Source organism: Amblyomma americanum, chromosome 1 (assembly GCF_052857255.1).
Source record: "Amblyomma americanum isolate KBUSLIRL-KWMA chromosome 1, ASM5285725v1, whole genome shotgun sequence".
Taxonomy (NCBI): Eukaryota; Metazoa; Arthropoda; class Arachnida; order Ixodida; family Ixodidae; genus Amblyomma; species Amblyomma americanum.
In genome coordinates, this window is record NC_135497.1 from 493,884,166 (window position 1) to 493,901,942 (window position 17,777).

Below are 17,777 nucleotides of genomic sequence, written 5' to 3' on the forward strand. Positions count from 1 at the left end.
GTACAAGGGCACTTGTGTCTTGTCCCTTCATTTTGCACTATGGAACCTCATGTATACATATCAGAGAAAATGTTCATTGAAAAAAATTTAACACTTCAGTTTCCATTTTTGGCATTGAGCCGCCGCGGTGGCTCAGTGGTCGTAGTGCTCGGCTGCTGATCCAAAAGACGTGGGTTTGATCCCAGCCACTGTAGTCGTATTTCGATGGAGGCGAAATTCTATAGGTCCGTGCACTGTGCGATGTCAGTGCACGTTAAAGAACCCCAGGTGGTCAGAAATTTCTAGAGACGTTCACTATGTTGTCCTTCATAGCCTGAGTCGCTTGGGGACGTTAACTCCCATAAAACCATTTTTGGCATTGTGAAATATCGAAACGTTTCATTGCTGTAGTCTGCTATTCTGGATTTGCACACTATGCTCGCGCATAGGCTGTGGTTCACGCTATGAAAAACATGCCTGGCTTTTCACCTTTCTATGAGAAACTTGTTTGCACATGCAAATTGCTGGCTGTCACCATGTCCTGGCACTGTCTTGTGGTTCTTGCAAAAAAAAATAGCATGAATTAGGAAACGGAAACCTGTCTACTGCAAGTAAGGTCCGTATTCTGAGTTTGTGTCATCATCAAAAGCATCACAATCTGCTGCAGCGGCCAAACCTGATTGCTCGAAACACCGGAAGTAGATGTCTGTTTGGTCGTGACTGTGAGCAGCAGCAGGATGTCATTGCACTGCGGTTTCTGCAGCGAAACGTCCAGAAAGCTGCCATTTTCGTCAGTGTGAGGTCATCAACGCTGAGGTTACGAAGATGCTTGCTAAAAACATTATCAAACCCTTCTACAGCCCCTGGGCCTCGCCAGTCGTTCTTGTGAGGAAAAAGGGTGGCTCATGGCATTTTTGTTTTGACTATCGCCACCTGAACAAGATGAGTAAAAAGGACTTGTACCTGGGTCTCCCACGCATTGACAACGCCCTTGATTGCCTCTACGGTGCCAAATTCTTCTCCTCCATAGATCTACGCTCTGGCTATTGGCAGATAGCAGTGGATGACCAGGACCGTAAGAATACTGCATTTATGACACCTGATGGGCTGTATCAGTTCAGAGTTATGCCTTTTGGCTTATGCAATGCACCGGCCACCTTCGAACGTACGATGGACGCCCTTCTGCACAGATTCAAATGGTCCACGTGCCTCTGCTATCTCGACGATGTCATAGTCTTCCCCCCATGCAGCTTCTCCTCTCACCTCGATGACCTTTGCAAGATTATTTACCTTTTCCGTCATGCCGGCTTACAGCTCAACTCCTCCAAATGCCGTTTTGTACGTCGTCAGATCACAATCTTGGGCCACGTCGTCGATGCCACGAATGTTCACCCTGATCCAGCTAAAATCTGAGCCGTGAAACAGTTCCCGGTGCCGCGTTCCTGCAACGATGTGCGGAGCCTCCTGGCACTGTGCTCCTACTTCCGTCGATTCGTGCCAGGCTTTGCTCTCATTGCCCGCCCTCTCGGTGATCTGCTCGAAAAGGACATGACTTTCACCTGGGGACCCCTACAAGAAAACGTCTTTGACACTATAATCTCGAAGCTCACCACGTCGCCAGTCTTGATACACTTCGATGTGGTCATTCCCACTGAAGTCCGCACTGATGCCAGCGGTCATGGAATCTGCGCTGTCCTTTCTCGGCGGCAATCTGGTTCTGACCGTGTCATTGCCTGCGCCAGCCGCCTCACGGAATGAGAAGCTATCACAGAATGAGAGTGCTTGGCCCTCGTATGGGTCATTAGAAAATTTTGCCCGTATTTATAGAGCTGCCCTTTTATGGTTGTCACAGACCACCATGCTCTTTGCTGGCTCACCTCTCTGAAAGATCCTACTGGCCGGCTAGGTTGCTGGGCTTTGCGCCTACAAGACTATGACTACGCAGTGGTCCGTAAGTCCAGTCGGCCACACACAGATGCTGATTGCCTCTCCCGATATCCCGTTGACCCTTCTGACCATCTTGCACTGCCTGCGCTGCCGACCTGTTCTCGCACTCTGCTATTGCTCACGTTGGCGATGAGCAACAACGGGATACTGAGCTGCACTCTATTACTGACCACCTCAACTCCTCCCCATCTGTCCCTGCTGTGCGCCGGTTTGTGCTGCATTATGACACACTATACCGCAGAGAAGCCTGAACCCCGCCAAGCCCCATCCTCCACGAGCTTCATGACCTCCACTTTGCTGAACATCAGGGTGTCTCGCGTACTTATGCCCGCATGCGTCATCGCTTCTTTTGTCCCCACCTCTACCAGTCTGTATGCCGCTATGTTCGTGCCTGCGACCAGTGCAGGCGCTGGAAACGCCCTCCCACTCTCTCAGCGGGCATGTTCCAACCTGTGGATGTGCTCCCCAAACCTTTACATCGTGTTGGCTTGGTTCTTTTGGGCCTGTTTCCTGAGTCCACCTCCGGAAACAAATGGGTTGCAGTTGCTATGGATTATGCCACTGACTACGCTATCATGCGGGCCCTCCCTACCAGTACTTCTACTGATGTTGCAGACTTTCTTCTGTACGATCTCATCCTTCATAATGGTGCACCCCACCAACTTCTCACCAACCGCGGCCATTGCTGTCTGTCTAAAGTTGTCGACTATGTTCCCCATTCCTGCTTGACTAAACATAAGCTGGCCACCGCCTATCATCCCCAAACCAACGGCCTCATAGAGCGCCTCAGCTGCACTCTCATGGATATGCTCGCAATGCATGTTTTCCCGGACCATCAGGACTGGGCTTCCTTCCGTACGTGACTTTCGCTTATAACTCTTCCTGTCATGGCACTGCCGGTTACTCACCATTCTATCTTTTGTACTGCTTCAAGCCCCCATTACCTCTGGACACGCTGCTTCCGACATCTACTTCACAGCCTTCTGAATACGCACACGACGCAATTGCCCGGGCAGACCACGCCCGCCAACTGGAGCGATCCCGACTACTAGCATCGCAGGCCTCACAGCAGGACTACTACAACTGCCGCCATCTCATGGTCACTTTCTCCTCTGGCGCCCTCGTCTTGCTTTGGTCGCCATCTCGCCGCGTCGGGCTTTGTAAAAGACTTCTGTCCCGGTATGTTGGCCCAAACCGTGTGCTCTGCCAGGTAACCGCTGTCACCTACGCGATCGCCCGGGCCTTCCCGGAGACCATCTCCCGTGCAGCTCAGCTTGACATTGTCCACGTCTCTTGCCTCAAGCCCTACCTGTCGCCATCCCCGGCCGTGTCCTGATGTACACAGAGACAGTGTTTTTGCGACCGGGGGCCGCGCAACGGATATTGTGAGTGGAGAGGTTAACGGAGTGTCTCGGTGGTGCACATGTTCTGGGCTTGGGTGCTCTGTGCGGGCCCTGTGCCGTCAGCCTTTGCGCTGTGCCCGGGTCGTTCTTGTGTTCTCGCCTTGGGCCACATAACAATAATGCTGCCATACATGTTTTATGTTTTTTTTTCAGACCTGCTTTTTTCCGCAGTTGTCAGTTCAGTTTTTTGCCTTTCTTCTTCCTTTTTTGTTCTGTTTTTGCCTGCTTCCATTTTGATATGTATTTTGCAGCCTTCCCAATAAAATTTCATTGTGAGAAAGCGCTTGTATGTGTCCCCTTTTCATTTGCCCTTGTCTGTTTTGCACTATTTTTCTTCCAACATGCAGCCAGACACTGTGTTCAGTTCAGTTCCAGCCTTCGCATGCTACGGATCTGAAATGAACTGCCTGCATAGCTGGATAACTACACCACTGAAAGCACGAAAAACATCATTGAAAACGAAACTGAACCAAAAAAATCTGATCTTTAGAAGTGTCTACAAGCTACTAGATGTTAGTCCAAAGCCATGTCTTCTCGGCATACCTAGGATGACCTCCTTGGATGCCAGCAAGGCTGCCAGCTTGCCCTCTAGTTAATATTTAGAAACTCTATGGTCTTCATCATATACACGTGCGCACGGGGGGAGGGGGGGGCAGGGCAGGGCCCCCCTCCTCCCCTAATGTTCTAAAGGGAGCGTCAACTTTGGCCTATACCTTTACTCGGTTAGACCTGTCTCGCCATTGTTTAAAATGCAGGACCATGGCCATGCAGGTTTTCTGACAGTACTGCTAAAAACTATGTGCTGTCTAATAATATTTTGTATATGATGGAATTTCATTGCATTGAAATAAATCTTTTATAACCATTCGTTATCTTTGTGATGCGTTTTGACCATAAGGGCCTCAGTGGAAGGGGCTTGGGGAGGGGGGGGGGTGAAGAGGTGCTGCAGTGAAACTTTGATTGTGTTGATAGGTAATGCAAATGCAACGTAACAAAATATCTTGTGGCTAAAATTGAAAACTGCCATCATTTTCAGAAATGCCTGGCCAGTTGTATTTACATTTGTCATTGGCCTTGCAGTGACAAGGCAATGCCTGAATGTATGCAGTGTTCTGAAGCCAGGATTGCAAATAGCAAAGGGGAGGCGGTCACTGGGATTTCTATAGCGATGTGCGCATTGATTAAGAGCCCTATCAGGAGGTATAAATGAAAGAAGAAAAGGCCATGGGGTAAAAGGTATTGCACATTTATTGACAGCTTGCACTTCTGTGAGGAGTGGCAGCTAGCTACCAAGCATATCAGCTTCATCTGTCTGAACGCTGTGAACATTTTCTTCTGTACATGCCCAACGACTCATCCTTGGAATGTCAGCACTTGTGGTGGTGCTAGTGCTTTTTGTGTGATGAACTGCAGCATGATGTGTTGTCGAGGGTCATTTGTCCAAATGTTTGTCTGGTAGATGACCCTGGCAAGTGTGTGCCGAGTCAGGTGCCGGGCAGGTCCCCAAAACATTGCTTAGTACCACCTTACAGGAGAAATGGGGCTCCTCTGCAATGCTTTGTTCTCTAATGGCATCAAACCATAAAGGGCCTCAATTGTACTTTGAAAACAGTGATACGCAGTTGTGGCCGCAGTGACTATGGCATTCATTTGTTAGATTGAAGGTTATGGTTTCTATCCTGGCCATGATGGCACCATTTCAACGGAGGCAAAGTGCAGAAATTATGTGTACTGACATTTTGGTGCTTGTTATGGAATCCCAAGAGGAGGCCTTCATTATGCTGTGCCTCATGGCTGATGGTGTTGCTTTGGCATGTCGAAATACATCAATAAAAGGTTATTACATTCTATCTGTTTGCGAGAGAGATTTCGCCAACAAATTCCCTTTTCTACTGTTGAAATGCACTTCTTCAGTAGCCGACGAGTAAAAAGAAATGCTGCATCTTAGTGTGATAACATTGGAGGGTCTTGGAGCCTCCCTCGGCGGCAGCAGCATCATAAATCCTCCACCTGCCAACCATGTCAAGTAGTGTTTAGAGGGATTTCTCTCTCTCCACCTGCCAGTTGCCCCCCCTTCTTACCTGCCTCCTATCCCCTGTTCACTCGCAGGGGAGACGAGGAACTGAGCAGACAACTATGCGGACAACAGAAGTCCTATGAGCAAAATATACATCATCCTGAAAAACTTTCTGTGCAAAAATGTGGCTTGCGGGAGTTGTTCTTTGTCACATTGCTTGGAAAGAGTGACCTGGGTCTCGCAAGCCCCATTGGTGGCTGTGCTTGAAACAGTCGCTGGCCAATGCAGTGGCGCATCGCTTAACCAATGCGCTGGCAGTGATGTGAGGACTTGGCACGACCTGGCAATGTTACATATTTTCTGTAGTTGGAATTCACTTCACTTCACTTTATTACCTTAAAGGCCCCCGGGATTGGGGTGTTACATAAGGGGCGGGTTACATGTATAAAACAGATTTAATAAACAAAGAAAACACGTAAGGTACATAAATTATACGCTGTTAAATATGTGTTTTAAACAATTCACAAATGTTGTTGGACAGGTGATTGCGGCGATGTCGTGTGGAAGGCCGTTCCAGTCCGTGGCTGAACGTGGAAAGAATGACGATGCAAATGTAGTAGTGCGCGTACGAGGCCGGGCAACTTGAAGGAGATGACCAATGCGGGGGGAAATGCATGCCGGCGGATTGATGTAGGGCGGAGAACGAAGTGAGCTGTAATAAAGTTTATGAAACAAGCACATACTAGTGTTACCACGTCTACAAGCTAGAGATGTTAAGCCTGCCTCTGCTTTTAATGACGATATACTAACATTATATATACTAACATTATATGATATACTAACATTATATATGGTGGTACACATTGTATGAATAGCACGAGCATATGAACCTTGTGGATCGACTTCGTACTGATTCTAGGGAATTTGTTCGATAATTTTGGTTTGGGCTCCAAATAGCAGAGGTGTATTCGAATTTAGAATGGACAAGTGATTTGTAGACAAGTAATTTTACGTTTCGTGGCGCATGGCGTAGATGTCGTTTTAAGAATTCAAGGCTCCTGTTAGCGGATATGACTTTTGTTACATGCGCGTTCCAGGTTATACCATTGGACATTGTTACGCCGAGGCATTTATAAGTCTGAGTTAATTCTACCGTGACGGAATCAGAAATAGAATCGATTGACGCGGGGAATAACAATACTATCACACTTTCTCCACATCAATCCAATTGATCGCCACAAATTGTTTCCATGCTCTTCAGTTTCTTCCTAGCTATCCTTCTCACATGCTGTATTTTTTTTCCATTTTCTTGTTCATTTCAACAGGCACTGGCCAGTCTTATATATCTTCGTGCAGCCTATTGAAACACTAGCTTCTGATACCTTTGACAATTTTCCTCCCAGTGCTTTTTAATGTGCTAGCGGTAAGGGCCTCATGTCGCGCAAAATTCCAGTGTCGTCATCGGCATCATTATCCGTGAGCGAAAAATCCACGAAAGATCCCCAGAGGAGCATCCTAGGGGACATGTGGGACACTTTGGTTTTGTTTGGTTTGTGGCATCGTCATAACCTGCCCACCGGATTGTGAAGTGCCCACCATGGCAGGTGGCAGTTAAATTAATGACTGGTCGCGAAAGGTTGCTCAAAAAGATCAGTTCGGGTCTCTCGGTTCCCACTGGGGCAGCACCTGCCATTCCAGGGAAGTGGCACATCACCTTACTGCTACAGCACTGCACGACGAGGGGTATGAGGACCCTCAGCAATGTATGAATTTAAAGTAAAGAATGACCAGTTCTGAATATATGGACATTAACCCATTAACGCTATAGCGTCATACCCTTCAGCTCAAGTGTCTCCTCCAGTTTTCGGTCAACTTTTATGTTGTTTGATATTTCTGAGATTCATCTCTGTTTCATACAACCTGCACCTCTTTCAGCACAATTATCGACTCGGCCTCCCTTGCGGTAAATTTGAAATTGAGAATGCACGAGCTGTGTGTTCTCTCCATGGCGATGTTTTCCTTTGCACTACTCCTCACATGCCCGCCTCCCTGTTACCCACCTGTCACAGGGTCAAATTGCATCAGGTTGTGCCCCGCACGAGAAAATGGGGAAAAAAAAGTCTGGCATACAGCGAAGACTGCAGCTTTTGCTGCTTGAAACATTCTCAAGACGGCACCCTTTGGTGATGAAAACATTTTGAGACTTCATTAGAAAATGTTTTCGAGCATCGTAAATGAGTAAAAGCGATTCTTGACTTTCTTTTTTCTAATGCTGGGCTGTATAAGTATGCATTGGAATGCAGTTTCAGTAATTAAAGGGGCTACATAAACGAAATCACACTGTTAATTTTCTTCCAGACACTGCAGCCTATGGTACATAGACCAGAAACGCTTTTTATGCATGTTGAACATGGTCGTTCATAATTCCTGTGGCAATAGATTTCGCCCATATTTTAACGCCCTTTATGCAATTTGGAGTTGCATCCATCATTAAAGCAGCTTTCCATTTAGCTTTGGTTGCTTATGTTAGCTTGGCTAATGGCATGGGCCGCTGATTAGCCCTATTTTCTTAGTCAACATGGAAAAGGTGACGTGCAGGATATATGGAATGCGGTTCTTCACACAGCTGTGATAGAATTGCTAAGTGTCATCTCCATACCTTCTTTGACAAATTGAAAGTTGCAGAGCGCAGCTAAGAGGTATAAGAGTCCTGTCTCATACAGTTTAGTCATGTCTTGTTGAAATCAACACTTTGGTTCTCAACCAAAATTTTCAATAAAGCAAGTTGGCTGTAATAAATATTGATGATGAATAACGTGGGTTCAGAAAAATTCTTGTAAATTAAATATGCTTCTCTGCCTAGCAGTGTGTAGTGCAGTCGATATTAGGCAAATTTTTGGTGATTTTTCAAGTACATGTTGCATCTTGTACAGCCTTCCAAAAATGCGACAAGGTATGAAGAGACTCCTGGGCCACAGTATGCATAGTACTGCGCTTTGCACTGACCTAACTCTTCACCATGAAACTGTGCTCATTGTATTGTCTTCTGATTCTGTATTTGCTGCCGTATTCAGAATAGTGCCATCACTGAGCCGCTCATCCAGCTCGGGTTCTTTACCGGCATTGAGCGAGGCTTCCTTGTTCGGCAGCATCATCTTATTGAAGGCATTCTCAAAGCTTTGCACGGGGCATATCATTGATGTGCATCCGTCTGCTGCATTTTGCTTGTGATCGTCTGCAATGACATGATTTCTTCTCTGTTGAGTGATAACGGTGCTTAACCAATGAAAATTGCTTTCTTGTTTTCCCTAGTTCTCCAACCCTTAGCCAATGTAGGGCCAGCATGACAGAAACATAGACAAAAACACAGGAGTGGTCGGTATGGGTGCTAACTTTCACATATTTGGAAGTCACCAGAGGGTACATATATGATATGAGCCAAGAAGTGACACACAATTGGCTAAGGAGCAGTAGCATTGTATCCAATGTACAGTCAAGTGGAAATGATACAGAAACAGGTGCCAGGGAAAGATCAAAAACAAATGAAATGCAAAAGAACAAAATTGACAAATATAGGCACTTGCATTGTCAAAACTTTGTTCAAACATAGATTCTGATTTGCAACTTTTGCTGTAACCAGCTATGTTTCCTGGTAAGTGTATCTTTTGCCATTTATGTGTTCATGGAACCATGTGAAACCATGCCTATTTCTGTATCACCTTATTAGGGCTGATCCCAATTCTTCGAAGTGTGCTAGTGCTCTTACATGGTGGTTGACTCTGCAGTGCCAGCTTTGAGCGGTTTCCAAATACTACATTATTGATACAAGTGCCTGCCCGTCGAGGCTCAAATCGCGTTTAGTGATGGCTTCTCTTTAATGCTCCAAGAGCTAAAGTCTGGCTCCATCAAAGGGGGTTCTCTAGTGGTGCAATGACAGGCGGAGGGAAAGTGACTAGCAGCTTGTTTTACATATCGTTTTATACGAAGGGGAGAAATCATTTTTAAACGTCGTTGTTTGCTCAATTATCACAGACTAGAAACAAATGATCTTCTCACTCTGCCAGTGTGCTCGTTGTTATGCATTGTTTCTGTCTAGCCTTGGAGCTACGTGACCACCTCTGCATTGCCTCGTGGTGTGAGGGCATAGGTTTTCATTTTTCTTCCAGCCTTTGTGTAGTGCTGCCAACTTTTTATTTTTCTCCTTCTCTTGTTTTAGAAAACATATCAGTGATTCTTAATAAAAATCACAATGAAATTTCTGAAACTATAGCAAATAAATGTTCCGACCATCACTCACAAGAATAAGAAATAATTGCCTGCTTCAGATTCATGCAGTTCCCACATTCTAGTAAGGGGGTGGGGGGTGGGGTGTTGGGTCTCAGGTCCTTTGTCAACACTAGTTATTTTAAGCCCCTGGTTTTAAGCCCTGCCAAGGACACTTAGGCCAAGACAAACCATTGCTATTGTGTTCGTGCTCCAGGTGAGGTGAAAGATCCAATTTTTTCTATAATTTTACCCCAGGGAAACCAAACACCAGTATAGCGGTAAGCTTGTACACGTTGGAAACCGGTGGGTGCCCGAAGGCACTAGAGATAAAGCCTTGGACCTGCCACATATCAGGCGGATGCTCGCAGTGCTATGCTAGGCAGCTGCTGTGGTGACCAAGTTTCAGTTGAACCAATTCCTATACTGTTCGGATTGAGTGATGTGGTTGCTGCTGCTGTTTATTGTTAAGTAGCTGAGAAGCGTGCATTTTTTATTTGTTGCATGCTCTTTTCGGGAAGATTATCCTGTTCGCAAGTGGCTGTGTTCTTTTATTTTTGAGTAGCTTCATTTCTTGAGTGTTATAAAAATGATGCGTGCCAGACAGTTAGTTGCCGAAACCTTTGGGCGCAACTTGCTACCCATGAATTTTACATAAGGAGGTGCTGGCAGCCAGGAAATGTGTGAACAGGGGTAGCCAGTGTGCCTGCAGTTCATGGGGTAATGAAGTAATAGCTGTACACTGATAAGCAGTATGATGTGCATTCCACTGAGTAAGAATGTCGTTCGGTTCAATGTATATTGGATGCTTCTGCCCAACAGTTCTATCAGTACTTGTTCTGTAATATAGTATCTGGTCACCACAGTCAAGGTTTGTTCACATTGCTCTCCATAATAAAGCAACGAACATCCATGGGTCTTAAAGGACTCTCTGCATTTCATTCTGTCCATTGTCAAAACAGGAGATCTCCATCTTAACAGAACACATTGAGAAAGTTTAGTCAGTAGAAAAGCTGTGTATACTTTGGGTCGTTCGTATTAACTGTGCCCAACTGAGCTCTACAGCATAAAGCCATATCTGAAATGTCTTTACTGCCTCCTGTAACTTGTACAGTCTTTCTGACAGCATACTGTGTTGAACAATTACTTTTGTGGTGTTTTGTGATTCTACAGAGACAGTCCACAAGAAGTTCAACTTTCATTTCTATGAAGTTTCTGGTCAGCTTTACTGATATGCACACAGTGTTTCACCGCTGATCGAGATGTGTGTCGGAAAGATGAAAAATAAAAGGGCATTGTACTGCATTACAGCAGTTTTTCAGTGGCGACAAGTAGGCATTGCCATGAATACCACTTACATGACCAATTGGGAAGCCAAGAGCAACTGGTATCTCTCTTGCTATAGCAATGCTTGAGCATGCACAAAGCAGTGCAGGGCAGCAGATACCATGGAAATCCTCTTCGAGCTTGCTGCAGGTGCCATTAACATGACTGATGGCTAAAAAATCTTGGTGCTCTTTGTGAAAAACCACGACACTTTCTGGAATGCAGCTTGGATGGCAGGGCCTGTTTAATCATTCCTCTATGCACTGACTACAGTCAAATGAAAACTCGCTTCTGCATCTTTTGCAGACTAAATACTGCTGCTGGGGGAAGTGTATGTAAATATTGTGCTGCATTTCACTAGCAACAGTAAAAACATTGCAACATTCAGAAACAACTGCTGCATTACTGAACTGCTTTTTAAGCTCTAAGCTCATGTTTAAATGGCTGCAGACATGTTTGAGTCCACTTGGAAACAAAATCCCACTAGCTTAGACAACTGGATTACTTGGTGGTACACATCTTCAAGAAGCAGCACAATACACTGTACCAAGGACGAAGGTGACTACAGAAAGGCAATGACTCTCAGCTCAAACTTCAAATACCCACCCCCACACAAATCCCTCACCAAAGCAGAGCAGGTTTCCTGGTGGCAACTTCAGATGGGGACATTACGAAATCCTTATATCTATTCCTTGATGTATCCTGCGGAATACAATTCCCGCTGCACACTCTGCAATGATTCTAAAGCAAATTCTCAATCACATCCTATTCGAGTGCCCAAAGGACCCACCACCCTTGAGCTTCCAAATCTGAAATCAAAGTCAGTTGGAGACTCAATTGCTCAGCCCTCACACAGAGATAAAACTCTGGATAGTGGGCTGGGCCCTGAGGTCGCCAAGAAGCATGGTCTTCAAGCCACTTAGCGCAGTTCACGAGGGCCCATGTCTAAGCCTCATCCCTTACCCTCTTTGTCATATGACAAATAAAATTTGTTCCTCGTCCTGCATGCAAACGAAAAGTTCAGCCTAGTGTACATGCATATTTCACTTTTTAGTATGAGTGTAAGGAAAGTTGCTATGAACATTTGTGCGATCCCTGACAGCCAGTCCACTGCATTTAATAAATCTAAAAATCAAAGCTGAGTGGCTGGAGGCACTGTAATTGCATCTCTGGACAGTGCACATGAACTCTCCCACAGCTGGAAGTTGTAAGCACATTGGATAGCTTTCATGTTATTTGCACAGGTTAAGAGCATTGCACATATTGCAGTTTATTTACACCAAGATTTAGCCTACTATGCGTGGTACATTATTTATTTTAGGACACAGAAAAAGGTAGAAAGATCACGCCAGTTTACATATGGTTGCATATATTTACAAAAAAAAAAATCTCAGGCTCCTCACGCTCGCATGCGGCAAAGGAGTGCAGTAACTGTAGTGCTGTCCTCCGCGCAATAACATCTATGCCAGGGCCACGTGGGTAATATGAAGCAGTGCTAAAGGACAAGGACTGGAGGAAATTGCCTACATGCCAAGCGCCCACATGGTCCACGTCCACCTGGATTACCTGATGACTGCAACAACTTCATCTAGGGTGCACACTGCCCCACCAACATTAATACCTTTCTTACTGTTGAGCATGTGAGTGGAAGTATTTTGTTTTTACTAAATCAGTGGCCTTTCATCTTGGAGGAAGTCACGTGCAGCACAGTTATTACTGTACAAGAAAAATGCTAGAAATTACTCAAGGAGATATGAATTGCAGTTAATCCATGCAAGGATGTAGTCCTTCCAAGTGAAGTACTGCTGTAAGGAGTTGTAATGATAATTCAGCAACTATCTAGTGAGAGTAATCTGTGGGATGCGCTGGCACCTAAACAAAGCAGCGTAAAAATAAACAAGTCGTTTTTTACTTTACCGTCCACTTTTATGTGCACTGCAGTCGGCAATATTGTCAATAAGCTTGGTTGTACGTATGCATTAATAAGTTCTGCCCTAATAAGTTGTGGTAAAACTGACGAGGGAGTGGGACAAGTAGTGAAGAACACACATATTCCTGTTGACTGGTGAGCTACAGAAGGAATTATTTGAATCTCGAGTGCAGGACAACTTTGCTCGTGCGGGCGCCGCGATATTCCTTTCGCACAAGGTGACGGCAAATAAAAACGCGTAATCAGATCAATGCGGGTTGCGCTAGTGACATCCGCCTGCAGTGTCACCAGTACAACAGTCATGGGCAAGACAGTAAGGCAATCGCAGGCCTGAAGGATAAACATCTTTTCGTCAAGCAGCATGCCAACATCTCGCTGACCACTACTAAAGAGTGAAGAGCTCACGCAGGTGAATAGAGCACGCAAACCGAGACTTGCATGACGCACAGCATTCCGCGACGACTGGTTGAGGAACAGCAACTAGGAACAAGCACGACGGAGCGCAGCCATGAGGTCACTAAACTCGTCTATTGACCACGCTGAAGCAGAACGGCACTTCATAATTTTTATGCCCTGAGGCAATAAACATCGCTTTAATAAAAAAAAAGCAGAGCGGCATCGAAGCGCGTGGAGCAACGCTCGTGCGCGCCTATGCCACCTCTTTACACCCACTGCTGGTGCTTGCTTTCACGGCTCGTTTCACCGAACTGCTGGGCGCGATCTTGTCTACTTAGTTGTCATAACAATCAAACATTTTTGTTGGCATAAAATATATATCTCGCTTAGTATTTTTTGCATCGATTCTATTTAGTTTGTGAACTGTTTATTGCAGTTCAGAACATTTCTGAGCGCGCAAAACAAAAATACACCGGAAATCCGTCACAAGCCGTCGCGGCCAATCGGCGGCCGTCAGGCTGTGCCGGCTGCATTTGGCGAAGGCGCGGCCCGGACGAGGCGGAACAGGTTGAGACCGCCCAAAGTGGCTCCACATGGTGACACGCGAGCCGCTAAAACCAGATGAGCTTCCCATAGGAGGACCAGATGCAAAGGCTTGTTGACAGGAATGCAAAAAAACAAGAGATATAGCACAAAGAAATTTCCAAAATAAAAAATATATAAAAAATATATAATGACCAAAAAAGAAGGAAGAGAAGGGGACATATGGCCCTCGCGGGGCCAAAGAATGAGTTGAATGGCAGATGGAAACAAGCCGAAACTGACATGCAACAGGAATATGACCTGAGACGACTCGGTCAGTGGTGGTACTTTGTCTATTAGGGTTGAAATTTTCTTTGGTTTCCGCCATCGAAAGAGACGATAGGGTGCCATGGTTTTCGTTGATGCCCTTTTGCACTGTGTTAAATTTGAAAATAAAGTATGATTCGCGTTGTTCGCGCTCCCGGGTGTTTTTAAAGCTACTCTGCAATATCGTTACTTTAAGTTTGTCAAACTCGTGGCCTTTTTCGCGGAGGTGTCTCGATAGTGGGAGGCCAGGGAGAGATTGAGTATGTGAGCGGTGGTTATTAAATCTTAATCGGAAGGAATTGTCTGTTTGGCCAATGTACTGCATCTGACATTCGCCACACTCGAGCATGTAAACATTACTGGAATCGCAGTTTAAGTCCTCTCGGATAACATGTTTAAAATCTGAATGGGTACTTTTAGTCAGTCCTGTGGTTTGCATGTGCTTGCAAACTTGGCATCTGCTTTTTCCGCAAGGTGTGCAACGCACCGGCCTCGGTTTATTAACCGTTGAGTTCACAAGGTGATTTTGTAAATTTTTTGGCCTTCTGTACGTTACCCGGGGGACCAATGGAAAAATTTTTGAGAGCCGCTCACTTTGTTCTATGATATTGAAGTATTTTGAAGGATTTTGTTAATATTCGGTAGGTTGTCTGTGAATGTCAGTACTAGATTACAGCGATGTGGTGTTAGCGGGGATTCCGCAGGGATGTGATTACGGTTAGTAACTTCCGCCCTTTTAATGGCATCGTCGATGATTGAAGACGGGTAGCGCGGTTTCTTTAGAATTTCGCCCATGTGTTTAGCATTTTTTCGAAAATCTTCTGCTCGAGAGCAAATGCGTCTGAATCGGATAGCCTGTGAGTACGGAATTGAAGTTTTGCAATGGCGTGGGTGGCAACTGTTGAAATGAAGATACTGTTGTCTGTCTGTGGGTTTTTTATAAACGCTAGTGATGAATGGACCCCTGTCAACACGAACAAGCACATCAAGGAAGTTAATGCTATTAGTTGAGTACGTGTGTGTGAAAGAGATATTTGGATGTATGTTGCTGAATGAGGTGATAAACTGAATTAGTTTTTCCTCTGCCTCTGCCCAAAATATGAATATGTCATCAAGAAAATGTTTGTAAAAAGCCGGTTTGGTTGGATATGAGGAAAGGAAGTCTGATTCAATTTTGTTCATAAATATATTGGCGTAATTTGGCGCCATTTTTGTGCCCATAGCCGTACCACTCGTTTGAAGATAATATGAGTTATTGAATTCGAAAGTGTTAAGTTTAAGGACCAAATTTGCAAGCGTTTCGATGGCACTTGGACTGAGAGAGTCTAGGATTCTGTGTTCTTTATAGGCTCCGACCATGGCCTGTAATCCGTCGTCATGGGGGATATTAGTGTAAAGTGACACCATGTCCATGGTAACTAGGAAAGCGCCATGAGGGAAGGTGACATCGGATAATTCTCTCAGGAAGTGGCCAGTATCTCGTATGTAAGATGGATGTTTCGGAGGTATATGTTTGATGAGGGAATCGATGTAATCGGAGATCGGTTCTGTCAGTGTGCCGACACCAGAAACAATAGGTCGCCCCGGATGGTTCTCTTTGTGTATTTTCGGAAGCTTATAAAAGCGCCCCGTGGAGGCATTTTTTGGCGTCAGCGCCTTACTTATTCGCCATGGTAATTCACCTTCATCGGTTAGTTTATTCAGAGTTTTTGCTATGATCCTCTGGTGTTCAGAGGTGGGGTCTGATGACAGTTTCTTATAGAATTTTTAGTCGTTGAATTGGCGGTTGGCCTCCTGAATATAATCATCTTTGTCCAAAATAACTATACCTCCACCCTTGTCGGCGGGCTTAATGACGATGTCGGTTCGTTTCCCGAGTGAGTCCAAAGCGTTACGTTGTTTTTTTGTGAGGTTGGGTGGGCCAGATTTTCGTGTCCCGAAGGCCTGCAATATGTCCTTCTGTACCGTTTTAATATGTAGGTCCAGATATTTATCTCTGCCAATTTTGGGTGTCCACTGTTCCTGAGATTTCGGGCACCAAGCATTATTTTGGCTTGGTTTCTCGAAAAAGTATTCCCGTAGTCTAAGTGTTCGGGAAAAGTCATCCAGATCCTTGAGTAATTGGTATTCGTTATACTGCCCATTATTCGGGCAGAATTTTAGGCCGCGTGATAAAAGGGACTTTTCATCGGGAGTGAGATGTGAGCTTGATAGGTTGATTATATTTTCCGGAAGGTGTGGCTCTCCAGGTGTTCGGTCTAATGTGGTTGTATGTTCGTTTATCGTTTCGTTGTTATTGTCGGGTGGGGATATGTGCGTTGCCAGTTGCAATACCATTGTGCGCTCCATACCTGCCTCAACAACAATGCCATCACGAGAGAATTTTTTAAGTTTCTTCGTCCAAATTTGCTTAATTTTGCTCAACTGAAAGACCTCAAGCTCATCTGTCTCGGATGCTGAGAGTATCATGCTGTGACGCGCCCGCCTCTCCTCGAGTATTATTGATGCTAGCATCTGTCTAAAGTGCTCAATTGTTATTTTCAGGAGGTTTAAAAAAGCCTTAAGTAGATCTTTGCTCCATGCTTCTCGATGGAGTTCTGAAAGGTTACTCATGGATGGCGATAGGGATACGAGAAGTCCCTTCGGTACAGTTTCTGATTTAAGATATATTTGAAAAGATTTTATGTGGAGCTTGTGCCTGATTAGCTTGTCAGTAATTTTCTTAATTTTAAAAAATTCCTAGAGCGTGTGACATTAGCAGAAGGAGAAATGGTGGGCGCGTGAGCCTGGTCGGCCTGTCAGTTTTGCTTTAACTTCAGCCGTTGGGCTGAGCCACAGCGTCGCCTGAGGTCATACCTTTGTTTCGGCGTGGCGACCTCATGACCGAAGTTCTGCAGGGTGACGGAAGCTTGTAGGGAGCACGGAGTTGGTTCTGTTGCTGTTGATATGGGAATCCTCCGTGATTTTGGGCTTGTCGGAGTGGCAACCGGTGACGGCAACCTTCAAAAACACTTCAATATCATAAAACAAAGTGAGCGGCTCTCAAAAATTTTTCCATTGCTCCCCCGGGTAACATACAGAAGGCCAAAAAATTTACAAAATCACCTTGTGCACTCAACGGTTAATAAACCGAGGCTGGTGGGTTGCACATCTTGCGGAAATAGCAGATGCCAAGTTTGCAAGCACATGCAAACCATAGCACTGACTAAAAGTACCCATTCAGATTTCAAACATGTTATCCGAGAGGACTTAAACTGCGATTCCAGTAATGTTGTTTACATGCTCGAGTGTGGCGAATGTCAGATGCAGTACATTGGCCAAACAGACAATTCCTTCCGATTAAGATTTAATAACCACCGCTCACATACTCAATCTCTCCCTGGCCTCCCACTATCGAGACACCTCCGCGAAAAAGGCCACGAGTTTGACAAACTTAAAGTAACGATATTGCAGAGTAGCTTTAAAAACACCCGGGAGCGCGAACAACGCGAATCATACTTTATTTTCAAATTTAACACATTGCAAAAGGGCATTAACGAAAACCATGGCACCCTATCGTCTCTTTGGATGGCAGAAACCAAAGAAAATTTCAACCCTAATAGACAAAGTACCACCACTGACCGAGTCGTCTGAGGTCATACCCCTGTTGCATGTCAGTTTCGGCTTG